The 13,442-nt window shown below is 44.0% G+C and overlaps 1 protein-coding gene across 4 annotated transcripts in view; it reads left to right on the top strand.

Annotated features, from left to right (window-relative positions):
* The window catches only part of TANGO6 (transport and golgi organization 6 homolog), a 242,621-nt gene that overhangs the window by 205,786 nt on the left and 23,393 nt on the right, over window positions 1–13,442 (top strand). The gene's annotated exons all lie outside the window — the stretch shown is intronic.

A 13,442-nucleotide genomic window follows, 5' to 3' on the forward strand; every position in this document is an offset into this window, starting at 1 on the left:
TCAAAATGATAAAAAGCCTTAACATCAGGTTGTTTCTTCAAAAATAAGCCAAGCCTGGAAGCATCTTTAGGGGAAGAGTTTGGGAGTTTTTTTTTTTTTTCTTTTCTTTTTATGAGACAGAGTCTTGCTCTGTTACCCACGCTGGAGCACAGTGGCACAATATCAGCTCACTGCTGCCTCTGTCTCCTGGGTTCAAGCAATTCTTGTGCCTCAGCCTCTTGAGTAGCTGGGATTACAGGCGCACGCCACCATGCGCAGCTAATTTTTTGTATTTTTTTTTTTTTTGTAGCGATGGGGTTTCTCCATATTGGCCAGGCTGGTCTCAAACTCCTGACCTCAAGCAATTTGCCCACCTCTGCCTTTCAAAGTGCCAAGATTACAGGCATGAACCACTGTGCCCTGCCAGGATTAATTTTTTTTTAAGAGATAGATGTCTTGTTCTGTCGCCCAGGCTAGAGTGCAGTGGTGTGATCAGAGCTCACTGCAGCCTGAAACTGCTAGGCTCAAGCAATCCTCCTGCCTTAGCCTCCCAGGGATTAATTATTAATTGATGGCTGTTTTGAGTTCTGAGGCAAACTCAGGCCTCCACGCAGGAATGATTTTTAATCACGTGAACTCGGTATTGGACTCCGATGGCTGAAGCCTCTTCCTAATAAGGTTATTTATGAATGGTGGGTTCACCATTAATACTGGAGATTACTCTCCTACTTCTCTGTGAGAGAGAAGGCAAACCCTGGCTAAAGAAAATAAATGGTTTGTATATGATGCTCTGCTTTTTTAATTACAAGAGTTACTCCTAGAGATTTTAGGGGCTTACTTGTCCCAGGATTTGAGTCAGGTGTCGGAAAAGGAGCAGTACTTGGCTGGGGACAGACCCAAGCTGAGGGAAGTTGATGAACAGCAGAAAGTCAAAGCCAGGCCCAGGCAGATGGGGCCGGCCTTCTGCAAGGCTGCTGCTGCTGACCCAAAGGAGGTAAAATGAGTGTGCTCTCTTCATCAATAGCACCAGAGTCCCCTCTTCCCCTTACCTTATATTTCTTGTCACCATTTCTTAAATTGAGACATAATTTATATAGCATAAAATTCACTCTTTCAAAGTATATAATTCTGCATTTTTAGCATATTCATAAAGTTGTGCAACTCTCATCAATATCTAATTCCACAACATTTTCATTGCCCCCCAAAAGAAACTCCATACTCCACTTCCCCAAGCCCACTAGGGGCTTGGGGAAGCCTCTAGCAATCACTAATCTACTTTCTCACTATGGATTTGCCTATTCTAGGCATTTCATATAAATGAGTCATACAATATGTGGCCTTCTGTGTCTGCCTCCTTCCACTCATTTAGTATCATGTGGTTAAGGCTCATCCATGTTTTCTTTCTTTAAAAATATTTTTTCTTTCTTTTTTTTTTTTGGAGACGAAGTTTCGCTCTTGTCCCCCAAGCTGGTGTGCAATGGCGCGATCTCGGCTCACTGCAACCTCTGCCTCCCGGGTTCAAGCAATTCTCCTGCCTCAGCCTCCCGAGTAGCTGGGGTTACAGGCACGTGCCACCATGCCTGGCTAATTTTTGTATTTTTAGTAGAGACGGGGTTTCATCATGTTGGCCAGGCTGGTCTCAAACTCCTAACTTCAAGTGATCCACCCCCCTCAGCCTCTCAAAGTGCTAGGATTACAGGCATGAGCCACCATGTCCAGCTTTTTTTTCTTTTTTATAAAGATGGGGTCTTACTATGTTGCCCAGGCTGGTCTTGAACTCCTGGGCTCAAGTGATCCTTCTGCCTCTGCCTCCCAAAGTGCTGAGATTACAGGCGTGAGCCACCACACCCTGCCTGGCTCATCCATGGTGTAGCATATATCAGAGCTTAATGTTTGGCTGAGTAAGATTCCATTGTATAGGTAGGCCACATTTGTTTATCCATTTATCAGTTGATGGACATATAGGATGTTTCTACTTTTTGGCTATTTTAAACAATGCTGCTATGAACATTTGTTTAGAAGTTTTTGTATAAATATATGTTTTCATTTCTCTTGGGTATATACCTAGAAGTGGAATTGTTGGGTCATATGGTAATTCTGTGTTTAACTTTTGAGGAACTGCCAGACTGTTTTCAAAGTGACTGCATGAGTTTATATTCCCACCAGCAATGCATGAGGTTTCCAAATTCTCCATATCCTCACGAACACTTGTTATTGTCCATCATACATTCTAGCATGTATCAAGTATGAAGTGATAAGGTTTAGATTTTGCATCTCCCTCATGGCTAAAGATGTTGAGCTTGTTAGGTTTTTGTTTTTGTTTTTCCTGAAACGGGGTCTCATGGTCATCCTGGCTGGAGTGGTGTGGCACGATCATGGCTCGGTGCAGCCTCAAACTCCTAGGCTCAAGCAGTCCTTCCACCTCAGCCTCCTAAACTACACCACCATGCCCAGATAATTTTTTCTTTTTTTTTTTTTTTGAGACGGAGTCTTGCTCTGTCACCCAAGCTGGAATGCAGTGGTGTGATCTCGGCTTACTGCAACTTCCGCCTCCCGGGTTCAAGCAATTCTCCTGTCTCAGCCTCTTCAGTAGCTGGGATTTCAGGCATGTACCACCATGCCCTGCTAATTTTTGTATTTTTAGTAGAGACAGGGTTTCACCATGTTGGTCAGGCTGGTCTCAAACTCCTGACCTCATGATCCACCCACCTTGGCCTCCCAAAGTGCTGGGATTACAGGCATGAGCCACCGTGCCCAGCCCTAATTTTTTTATTTTTTGTAGAGATGGGGTCTCACTATGTTGCCCAGGCTGGTCTCAAACTCGTGGGCTCAAGTAATCTTCCTGCCTCAGCCTCCCAAAGTGCTGGGATTACAGGCGTGAGCCTTTGCACTTAGAAATTTGTATATCATCTTTGGAGAAATGTCTATTCAATTTTTTTGCCCATTTTTTAATTGGGTTGTCTTTATTGTTGATTTATTTATTTTCTAATTTAATTTTTATTCCCCCAAATAAAAATATTATGTAATTAAATTACATATTAAATTAATTGCATAATTTAAAATATAATGTAATTAAATATTATTTAAAATAAAAATAAAATTACATAAACTTATGTATTTTTAAAACAATAGTTTTACAAAGCTTATTTCTCACTTAGTGTTCCTGTTCCCCATCAGCAACCATTTTCCACTTGTTTCGCTGTTTTGTTTTGGTTTTTAAATTTACTTCCGGCTGAGCGCGGTGGCTCACACCTGTAATCCCAGCAGTTTGGGACGCTGAGGTGGGTGGATCCTGACTTGAGGTCAGGAGTTCAAAACCAGCCTGGCCAACATGATGAAACCCCGTCTCTACTAAAAATACAAAACGCCGGGCACAATGACTCACACCTGTAATCCCAGCACTTTGGGAGGCTGAGGTGGGCAGATCACCTGAGGTCAGGAGTTTGACAACACGGTGAAACATGGCCAACATGGTGAAACCCTGTCTCTACTAAAAATACAAAAATTAGCCAGGTGTGGTATTGGGTGCCTGTAATCCCAGCTACTCAGGAGGCTGAGGCAGGAGACTCATTTGAGCTTGGGAGGCAGAGGTTGCAGTGAGCTGAGATTGTGCCATCGCACTCTAGCCTAGTGGACAAGAGTGAAACTCCATCTCAAAAAACAAAAAATACAAAAGTTAGCCAGGCATGCGCCTGTAATCCCAGCTACTCAGGAGGCTGAGGCTGGAGAATTGCTTGAACCCAGGAGATGGAGGCTGCAGTGAGCCAAGATCACACCACTGCACTCCAGCCTGGGCAACAGAGCCAGACTGTCTCAAAAACTTAAAATATATATATATATATTTTCCATATTTACAGATGGTATGCTTATACTGCTATTTCTTGATTTTCCTTTTTTCTTTTCTTTCTTTTTTTTTTTTTTTTGAGACACAGTCTTGCTCTGTCAACCCAGGTGGGAGTGGTGCAGTGCCACCATCATGGCTCACTGCAGCCTTGACTTCCTGGGCTCAGGCAATCCTCCCACCATAGCCTCTGAGTAGCTGGGACTACAGGTGTGTACCACCACACCTGGCTAATTTTTTAAATTTTTTGTAGAGATAGTGTCTCCCTATATTGCCCAGGCTAGTCGTCTCAAACTCCTAGGCTCAAGCAATCCTGCCACCTTGGCCTCCCAAAATGATGTTGGGATTGCAGGTGTGAGCCATTCATTGCTCTCAGGCCTTGATTTTTCTTTTCTTTTTTTTTTTGGAGACAGGGTCTTGCTCTGTCTCCCAAGCTGGAGTGTAGTGGCACAGTCTCAGTTCACTGCAACCTCAGCCTACCGGGCTTAAGCAATCCTCCCACCTCAGCCTCCCGAGTAGCTGGGACTACAAGCACAAACCACCACACCCAGCTAATTTTTGTATTTTTTGTGGAGACCGAATTTTGCCATGTTGCCCAGACTGGTCTTGAACTCCTGAGCTTGAGCCATCTGCCCACCTCGGCCTCCCAAAGTCATAGGATTACAGGTGTGAGCCACTGCACCCAGCCTTGATTCTTCAGTTCACTTGACCTCCTAGTAGATCTGATGTATAAAAGTGGGCCCCCTCAGCTTCTGTTCCAAAGGTGGAAAAACTGGCCTATGTGGGAGGTATGAAGAAACAGTCTAGTGGCTTCGGCTTCAAGTATGGACTCTGGAGCTGGATGTCCAAGCTGAAATACCGGCTTTGCAACTTGCAGGCAGTGAGACCCTGCACAAATTAGTTGACCTCTCTTCTCCTCAACTTCCTCATCTATAAAATGGAAATAATAATAATAGTACCGGGCCAGGCACAGTGGCTCACGCCTGTAACCCCAGCACTTTGGGAGGCCAACGTGGGTGGATCACCTGAGGTCAGGAGTTCAAGACCAGCCTGGCCAACATGGAGAAACCTCGTCTCTACTAAAAATACAAAATAAGCCAGGCATGGTGGCACATGTCTGTAATCCCAGCTACTCAGGAGGCTGAGGCAGGAGAATCGCTTGAATTCGGGAGGCGGAGGTTGCAGTGAGCCGAGATCACGCCACTGTACTCCAGCCTGGGCAACAAGCGCGAAACTCGGTCTCAAAAAATAAATAAATAAAAATAATAGTACCACTTTATAGAGTTGTTATAAGAATTAATTGAGCTTATCTATGAAAAGCATTTAGAATGTATAGGTTCTAAAAGCTCAATATGTATTCATTATTATTATTTTTTTTTTTTTGAAACAGAGTCTCGCTCCCTTGCCCAGGCTGGAGTGCAGTGGCGCGATCTCGGCTCACTGCAAGCTCCACCTCCCAGGTTCACGCCATTCTCCTGCCTCAGCCTCCTGAGTAGCTGTGACTACAGGCGCCCGCCACCACGCCCAGCTAATTTTTTGTATTTTCAGTAGAGACGGGGTTTCACTGTGTTAGCCAGGATGGTCTCGATCTCCTGACCTCGTGATCCACCCGCCTCAGCCTCCCAAAATGCTGGGATTATAGGCGTGAGTCACCGCGCCCGGCTATTATTATTATTATTAACATGCTGTCACAAATATATATATTCCCCCTCCCCGTTCTCCCTATTTAGTTACATTACAGTTTTTTAATATCAGCATTCAGTGTTTATATTATTATGACTATAACTGTTATCTATTCTATGATCACATTTCCTTCTTTGAATTTTAGTTTTCTCTGAAGTTAATAAATGTTTCATGTTTACATCTGTTACTTTTCTATGAACCTATCATTAATTTATCCCCAATCTTTGCTGAAAGTTTATAAATCTCATAAAAGGTTCAGACACCTCAGGTAATCTAACAGCTTCATCTTCTTGGTGGCATGTCTCCTATAAGCCTTCATCCACTGCTCTTGTCTGGACTGGTTACTTCTAAGCCTACTGCAAGATTTAAGAACAGAGCACTCAAAAGCTGATGATACTCTGTGTACAGGTACTTATTTATGGACTAGAGGACTTTGTAAGAGGGTGATGATCTGGCCAGGTGATTTCATTGGGAGACTCCGTACTGTGACTATGTTGAAGTCTTTCTTGGGGGGCTTGGCAGAAAAGAATCTTAGTCTTGGCCAGGCACGGTGGCTCACGCCTGTAATCCTAGCACTTTGGGAGGCCAAGGCAGGTGGATCACCTGAGATCAGGAGTTCCAGACCAACCTGGCCAACATGGCGAAACCCATCTCTACTAAAAATACAAAAAAATTAGCCAGGTATGGTTGCGGGGGCCTGTAATCCCAGCTACTCGGGAGGCTGAGGTAGGAGAATCGCTAGAACCCCGGGGGCAGAGGTTACAGTAAGCTGAGGTCACTCCATTGCACTCCAGCCTGGGCAACAGAGTGAGACTGTGTCTCAAAAAGAAAAAAAAAGAATCTTGGTCTCCCGTAGAGGATAGAAGCCTGGCTGGAGGGTTCCGGAAGATGAGTGGAAAGAGAAGGATGGAGGTCTCACCATTCAGTATGTAGACTTTCACTTATCCTCCTGTTTTTACCATCGCACTCTCATCTGTGTCTGTATCTAATGTCTACCTATCCAGAGTCTCTCTGGTAGGACCCACCAAAGGGTAAACACTCCAGGCTTCTGCTGGGTGGGGAGGGGCAGTTACCTGGATGCAGAGAGTAGTAGAAGAGGGCTCAGGGGACCTGATTGCTACTCAGACATACTCTCAACCAGGTCTTCTGTCCACCCTATTTTAAGAGGCATGGTGCCATCAACTCCTGAAATTTTCTGAGATTCTGTGGTATGTTAGGCCTGCTTCTGGGACTCTTAGGCTTAATGAATCAATTTATCATCCAGACTGGGACACTTTTGAGGGTGAAAGAGGATACTATTAATAATTATTACCAGGGCATCAGGCATAAAATATATTGTCCTGGGCAAATCAGGACCATGACCCTAGGATTCATCCAACTACTTTCTAGTATCAAAACTTTTGTTGCTATTGTCTTGTTAGTTCTTTTTGTTCTGGTAACTTAAAGATGCCAATTTTTTTTTTAATCCCTCTACATAATTTTAGTGGGGTTTCAAGAGAGAGCAGTGATGTGTGCATATGTTCAGTCCACCAGCTTTCAGGAGACAGGCTTCATTCTTCCTTCTTTATCAATGGAGAAAGTAGGTGTGAAGGGGCTGTGTGACTGTAATCAGAGTTATTTGGTTTTAAGTAAAAGAAACCTTGTCTAAACAAGCTTAAGCAAAGGGAGCATTTAGCCTGTTGCATCCAAAGAAGGGCTGAACAATCACGTTGTGGGAAAAGCAGAGATAGAGCTGGGGGGTCATCAACTCAGAATCACAAACTGGAATACTCCATCTCCTGTCCATGCTTCCCTTTCATTTCACCTTCAGTCCCCTGTCCTGGAATCTGGCTTTCTTCCTGTGGCAGCAACATAACCAGTGATGGTGGCCCCGTATTATATCCGACACTCAGATTCCCTTTCTAGAACCAAATGCAAAAATTCTAGAAAGGAGTCTTAATGTTCCAACTAAGACTACATGTTCATCCCCAGATCAGCCAACTTGGCTGGGCCAGGTGTGGTGTGTGGGGTTGCTGGTTTGTGTAAAATCAGGTTCAGCCTCCACCATAGTCATTTGTGCAAAGTCAGGCTGGGGCCAGTGCCTAGGACTAGGGAATAATCCCATAGATTTCCTCAACAGTAACTTGGCCAAATCCACATGATGTTAGTGATGGGCTTGAAAAGTAAAGTTGAGCTGGGCGTGCTGGCTCACGCCTGTAATCCCAGCACTTTGAGAGCCCAAGGCAGGTGGATTGCCTGAGGTCAGGAGTTTGAGACCAGTCTGGCCAACATAGTGAAACCCTGTCTCTACTGAAAATACAAAAAAATTAGCTGGGCATGGTGGTGGGCGTCTGTAATCCCAGCTACTTGGGAGGCTGAGGCAGGAGAATTGCTTGAACCCAGGAGGCAGAGGTTGCAGTGAGCCGAGATCACGCCATTGCACTCCACCCTGGGCAACAAGAGGGAGACTCCATCTCAAAAAAAAAAAAGAAAAAGAAAAAATTAAAGCTGAAAAGATGAGGATTCAGTACCTTGCTGGGATTGCTAAGCTATAAATGTTCAACCTTTGCTAGTGATGACATAAGGGACAATGTAGAAACTCTAACATTTAAAACTATTCCCTTTCTGCCTCTTCTGCAAAATCATTTACATAGATCTACATGTGTTAGAATTTGGTTTGTTTTCCTCTTCTGCGTCAGACTTAACAATATTTTATTTTCTGTAGGCTAGCTTTTGCTTTACTCTTCTGATTGTTATTTAAAATGGCCAAGAGTTTCTCATTTAACCATTTAATGTCACAGAATTTTAGGATGTTAGAAGTGGAAGAGGACTTAGAATATTTAATTTATATTTCACAGAAATGTCCCTGGCACACTAACTTCATGAGCTGCTCCTTTGAAATAAGGTCTTCCTGGTCAAATAAGCTTAGAAAATGCTGTATACAACTAGACATTCTCCTCTTGGAGACTCAGTACATGTTAGCCTATTAAGGAGTCTGCGAAGTCCTGCAGCAAAAAAAAAAAAAAACCCCACGATTTCCTAAATTCATTTACCAAGAACCCTTTTTTCATCATAAGCAGGCCAAGTTCTTTGGAAGATACTTTGGGAAACAATGCAACCGTCTTATTTTATGAATTGGTAACTAAAGCTCATGAAGAGACAATAGTTTATAATTTTCCAGAGTTAATGCCAGGAAGAATTAGCACTCATTAGCAATGCAAGTTACCAGTTACTACTGGTAACTTACCTTGGCCAAGTACTAATGAAATAGAATACCTTCTCTCTTCTTCCTCTTATTTAATTCACTCCTTCATCTTGTTCATCTGGAAGAAGGTTTGTCTGATTATCCATGGTATTTTTAGGTAACATCGTTAAGGTGAGTTAGAGGACAAATTAAGCAACAGGTTTGGGAAAGTCTACTCCATCAGCCTCCTTCTGTACATCAGACCCAATGTACTTTTATTATAACAAATTATTATAACCAGTATTTTGTAGTGCTCTATTTATTTTCCCAAAATAAGATTTATAGCTTAACCCACATGCATATTTTAAAAATCAACATCATGCCTCAATTGTAATATCAAGAAGAAGTAAAAGGATAGTCATTTGTCATAAAATACTATGCATTTTAATGTGTAAGAGTCTAGGTTAACTCTAAGATATAATGAACTATTCAGTTGCTTTTATATAGAGAGTGGCCATGAATGTAACTGCTACAAATGCAAATTGTTTCAGACACTTATACTGGCAACTCAGGAGTACCATGAGAGACACTGAACGGCCTGATTTTCTGTTTTTTTGTTTGTTTGTTTGTTTTTTGAGATGGAGTCTCACTCTGTCGCCCAGGCTGGAGTGCAGTGGTGCGATCTCGGCTCACTGCAAGTTCCGCCTCCCGGGTTCACACCACTCTCCTGCCTCAACCTCCGAGTATCTGGGGTTACAGGCTCCTGCCACCACGCCCAGCTAATTTTTTTGTATTTTTAGTAGAGACGGGGTTTCACCGTGTTAGCCAGGATGGTCTCAATCTCCTGACCTCTTGATCCGCCCGCCGAGGGCTCCCAAAGTGCTGGGATTACAGGCATGAGCCACCGCGCCCAGCCTTGAATGGCCTGATTTTCTTTTTTTTTTTTTTTTCTTTTTTTTTTTTTTTGAGATGGAGTCTTGCTCTGTTGCCCAGGCTGGAGTGCAGAGGCATGATCTTGGCTCACTGCAAGCTCCGCGTCCCGGGTTCACGTCATTCTCCTGCCTCAGCCTCCCGATTACCTGGAACTACAGGTTCCCATGAATGGCCTGATTTTCAAAAATGGTAAATTGCTGTTTGTAAAATCCCAAAGAAATAAAAATATTCTCTCAGTTTATATGGCAGTTGTGTTTCTGAAAAATAGAGTATAAATTAAAAATACACAAAAACACTTTTATTTAGGCATTTACTATATGACAGCACTTATATCTATGTGCTTTACATTAATTAATTCACCAGATCCTTATAGTAACCCCATTTCAGTATGATTACTATCACTATTTTTTCTTTTATTTACGGCCAGCTTCCTAAGCCAAATAGGCTCACAGAATTCTACTATCCCTATTTTAAACATGAGGAGACTAAGACGAAGAAGCTAAGTAACTTGTTCAACAACTGTTAAGTGGGAGGGCAGTAGATGAACCCAGGCAGTGCAGCTCCAGAGCTCACACACCATCTTCTATGTCCCTGTCACCTGAAGAACTCCAATTCTGAGTCACCTGGGCATTCCCTACACAGATCATGGCCAACAGAAGTCTGCTTTCAATCCCAGAAACCATGGAATCCAAAAGGAAAAGAGGCCAGACCACATCCCTTTGGCGTATTTACTGCTAGCCCAAGAGAATGATGAGACAGGGATGGGAAAGTGTTCAGGCACCCGGGTTTCCTGACCTCCCGGGACCTGCCAACAGGAGCTCTGTAAGAGAGCAAAAGCAGGAAACAACCTTGGCTTCTTTTTTTACCCTTCCTCATGCTCCCCTACCTCTTGCCAAAAGCACAGTCCAACCACAGACTATGCGATCCAGCAACTTCCCACAATGTACACAGAGCTGAAAAAAGCATGGGGTAGAGAAAAACTGAAAGAGACCAGACACCTTCAGGGCTGCCAAGCTGGGGAGTCAGTCCTGGGACTTTTCCTCCTTGTCTGCAACCTGATTCGGGGATTATTTCTTCCCAGAGAGTGATTATTCTGATAATCAGATGGGCCTATGGGTTGCAAAACCCGTTTATCTTTGCTCCATCCTCTGAAAGGCAGGAGTTCTGACTAAGTGTACCCTCCTTGGGGTGACGCGAAATGACAGCCTGGATTGATGCTCTGGGGTTTGTTCCAGCTCATTGCTCATCACCCCATGGATTGTTTGCTCATAGCAAATCTGTGCCAAATAAATTCCGTGTCCTCCAAAGTTTGATACTTAATAGTAATATAACTAATCCTGATTAAGGGTTTATTGTATGCCAGGTAGAGCGCTAAATTCTTTACATTATTATCTCACTGAGTCCCCCTAACAACCTTGTGAGAGACATATGCTTATTAACTCTATTTACAGATAAGAAAATTCAGGTCCAGAAGGTTTACATTCGGATGCCACGCAGCCAGTAAGCAGGAGAACTGAATGCAAACCCAGGCTATCTTATTGCCAGCTTGGCTGTTCTGAAGGAACTAATTAGAACTGGCTTGAGATTATACTTGAGGAAGAGGTGAAGTATTACAAGTGTATTAGGACAAACCTGGGTTCCTGGGACTTCTGCTTCCTTAACCATTGGACTTTTCTCTTTTTTTTGAGATGGAGTCTCGCTCTGTCACCCAGGCTGGAGTGCAATGGCGCCATCTCGGCTCACTGCAAGCTCCGCTTCCCGGGTTCACACCATTCTCCTGCCTTAGCCTCCCGAGTAGCTGGGACTACAGGCGCCCGCCACCATGCCCGGCTAATTTTTTTGTATTTTTAGTAGAGATGGGGTTTCACCGTGTTAGCCAGGATGGTCTTTAACCACTGGACTTTTCTACTCTTTTTTTTTTTTTTTTGAGACATAGTTTTTCTCTTGTCACCCAGGCTGGAATACAATGGTGCGATCTCGGCTCACTGCAACCTCTGTCTCCTGGGTCTAAGTGATTCTCCTTCCTCAGCTTCCTAAGCAGCTGGGATTACAGGCACCCATCACCACGCCCAGCTAATTTCTTTTCTTTTTTTTTTTTTTTTTTTTTTTTGAGACGGAGTCTCGCTCTGTTGCCCAGGCTGGAGTGCATTGGCGCTATCTTGGCTCACTACAACCTCTGCCTCCCGGGTTCAAGCAATTATCCCACCTCAGCCTCCCAATTATCTGGGAGGCATACACCACCACGCCTGGCTACTTTTTTATATTTTTAGTAGAGACAGGGGTCTCACCATGTTGGCCAGGCTGGTCTCAAACTCCTGACCTCAAGTGATCCGCCTGCCTTGGCCTCCCAAAGTGCTGGGACTACAGGCGTGAGCCACCATGCCCAGAAATTTTTGCATTTTTAGTAGAGAGGGGGTTTCACCATGTTGGCCAGGCTGGTCTCGAACTCCTGACCTTAGGTGATCTGCCTGCCTCGGCCTCCCAAAGTGCTGGGATTAAAGGCGTGAGCCACCACGCCTGGCCACTTTTCTTTTTTATTTTTTTCTTTTTTTTTTTTTGAGACGGAGTCTTGCTCTGTCACCAGGCTGGAGTGTAATGGCACAATCTCTGCTCACTGCAACCTCTGCCTCCCGGGTTCAAATGATTCTCCTGCCTCAGCCTCCCGAGTAGCTGGGACTACAGGCACGCGACCACCACGCCCAGCTAATTTTTGTATTTTTAGTAGAGACGAGGTTTCACCATGTTGGACTGGCCACTTTTCTACTCTTTAATTCTCCTGGGTCAACAGGTACTTAGTTACCCAGGGATGGTAAGAGAACTACAGCCAGAGATCTTTCTGAGATGAAAATCTGCTGAAGTCTGGTCCTGACTAATAATTTTTCAGTGGTTTCTTGTGGTCTATCAGATGAAGATCAGACTCCTCTGCATGACATACAAGGCCCTTTGTAATCTGGACCCACCTGCCTTCTATGACTTTCTGTCCCGTGCTTGCCTTCTTATGCCCTGAGAAGCTCATGGCAGCCCCAGAATAATCGGCCATCCTGATTCCTGCCTCCACATCTTGGTCATATTTTGGTCCATACTGTTTCTTATGCCTCGAATGCCTTCCTTCCCCCAGCTATCCATCTGATGAGTTTGTATTAATCCTGTAGGACTCCACTACATGTTATACTCTTTGTGAAAAGGCTTTTTTTTTCTTTAAGTTTAATTAAAGTGTAATAGAGTTGAGGTTTCACCATGTTGCCCAGGTTGCTCTTGAACTCCTGGGCTCAAGTGATCCGCCCATCTCAGCCTCCCAGAGTTCTAGGACTACAGGTGTGAGCCACTGCCCCCAGCCTCCGTTCACTTTTATATTCCCAAAAGCTAGCACTTTGCCCTGTTTATGAGTGAACGAAATCATTTCTGTAAGAGGCATGGCCAGCCTGGGCAACATAGCAAGTCCTCATCTCTACTAAAAATAAAAAATTTAGCTTAATATAATGGTGCATGCCTGTAGTCCCAGCTACTTTGGAAACAGGCAAGAAGATCACATCAGCCTGGGAGTTGAAGGCTACGGTGAATTATCATTGTGCCACTGCACTCCACCCCAGGCAACAGAGTAGACTCTGTCTCTAAAAAAAAAAAAAGAAAAAGAAAAAAAAAGAGGCATAGAACATTGCTCTTAAATTTCTTCGTACCCACCTTTGCAATAAATGACTTTTTAGATCTTGATCTTAAACCGGGAATTCTAAGCCGGGCATGGTGGCTCACACCTGTAATCCCAGCACTTTGGGAGGCCGAGGCAGGAGGATCACAAGGTCACGAGTTCGAGAGCATCCTGGCCAACATGGTGAAACCCCATCT

Source organism: Pongo pygmaeus, chromosome 18, assembly GCF_028885625.2.
Source record: "Pongo pygmaeus isolate AG05252 chromosome 18, NHGRI_mPonPyg2-v2.0_pri, whole genome shotgun sequence".
NCBI lineage: Eukaryota > Metazoa > Chordata > Mammalia > Primates > Hominidae > Pongo > Pongo pygmaeus.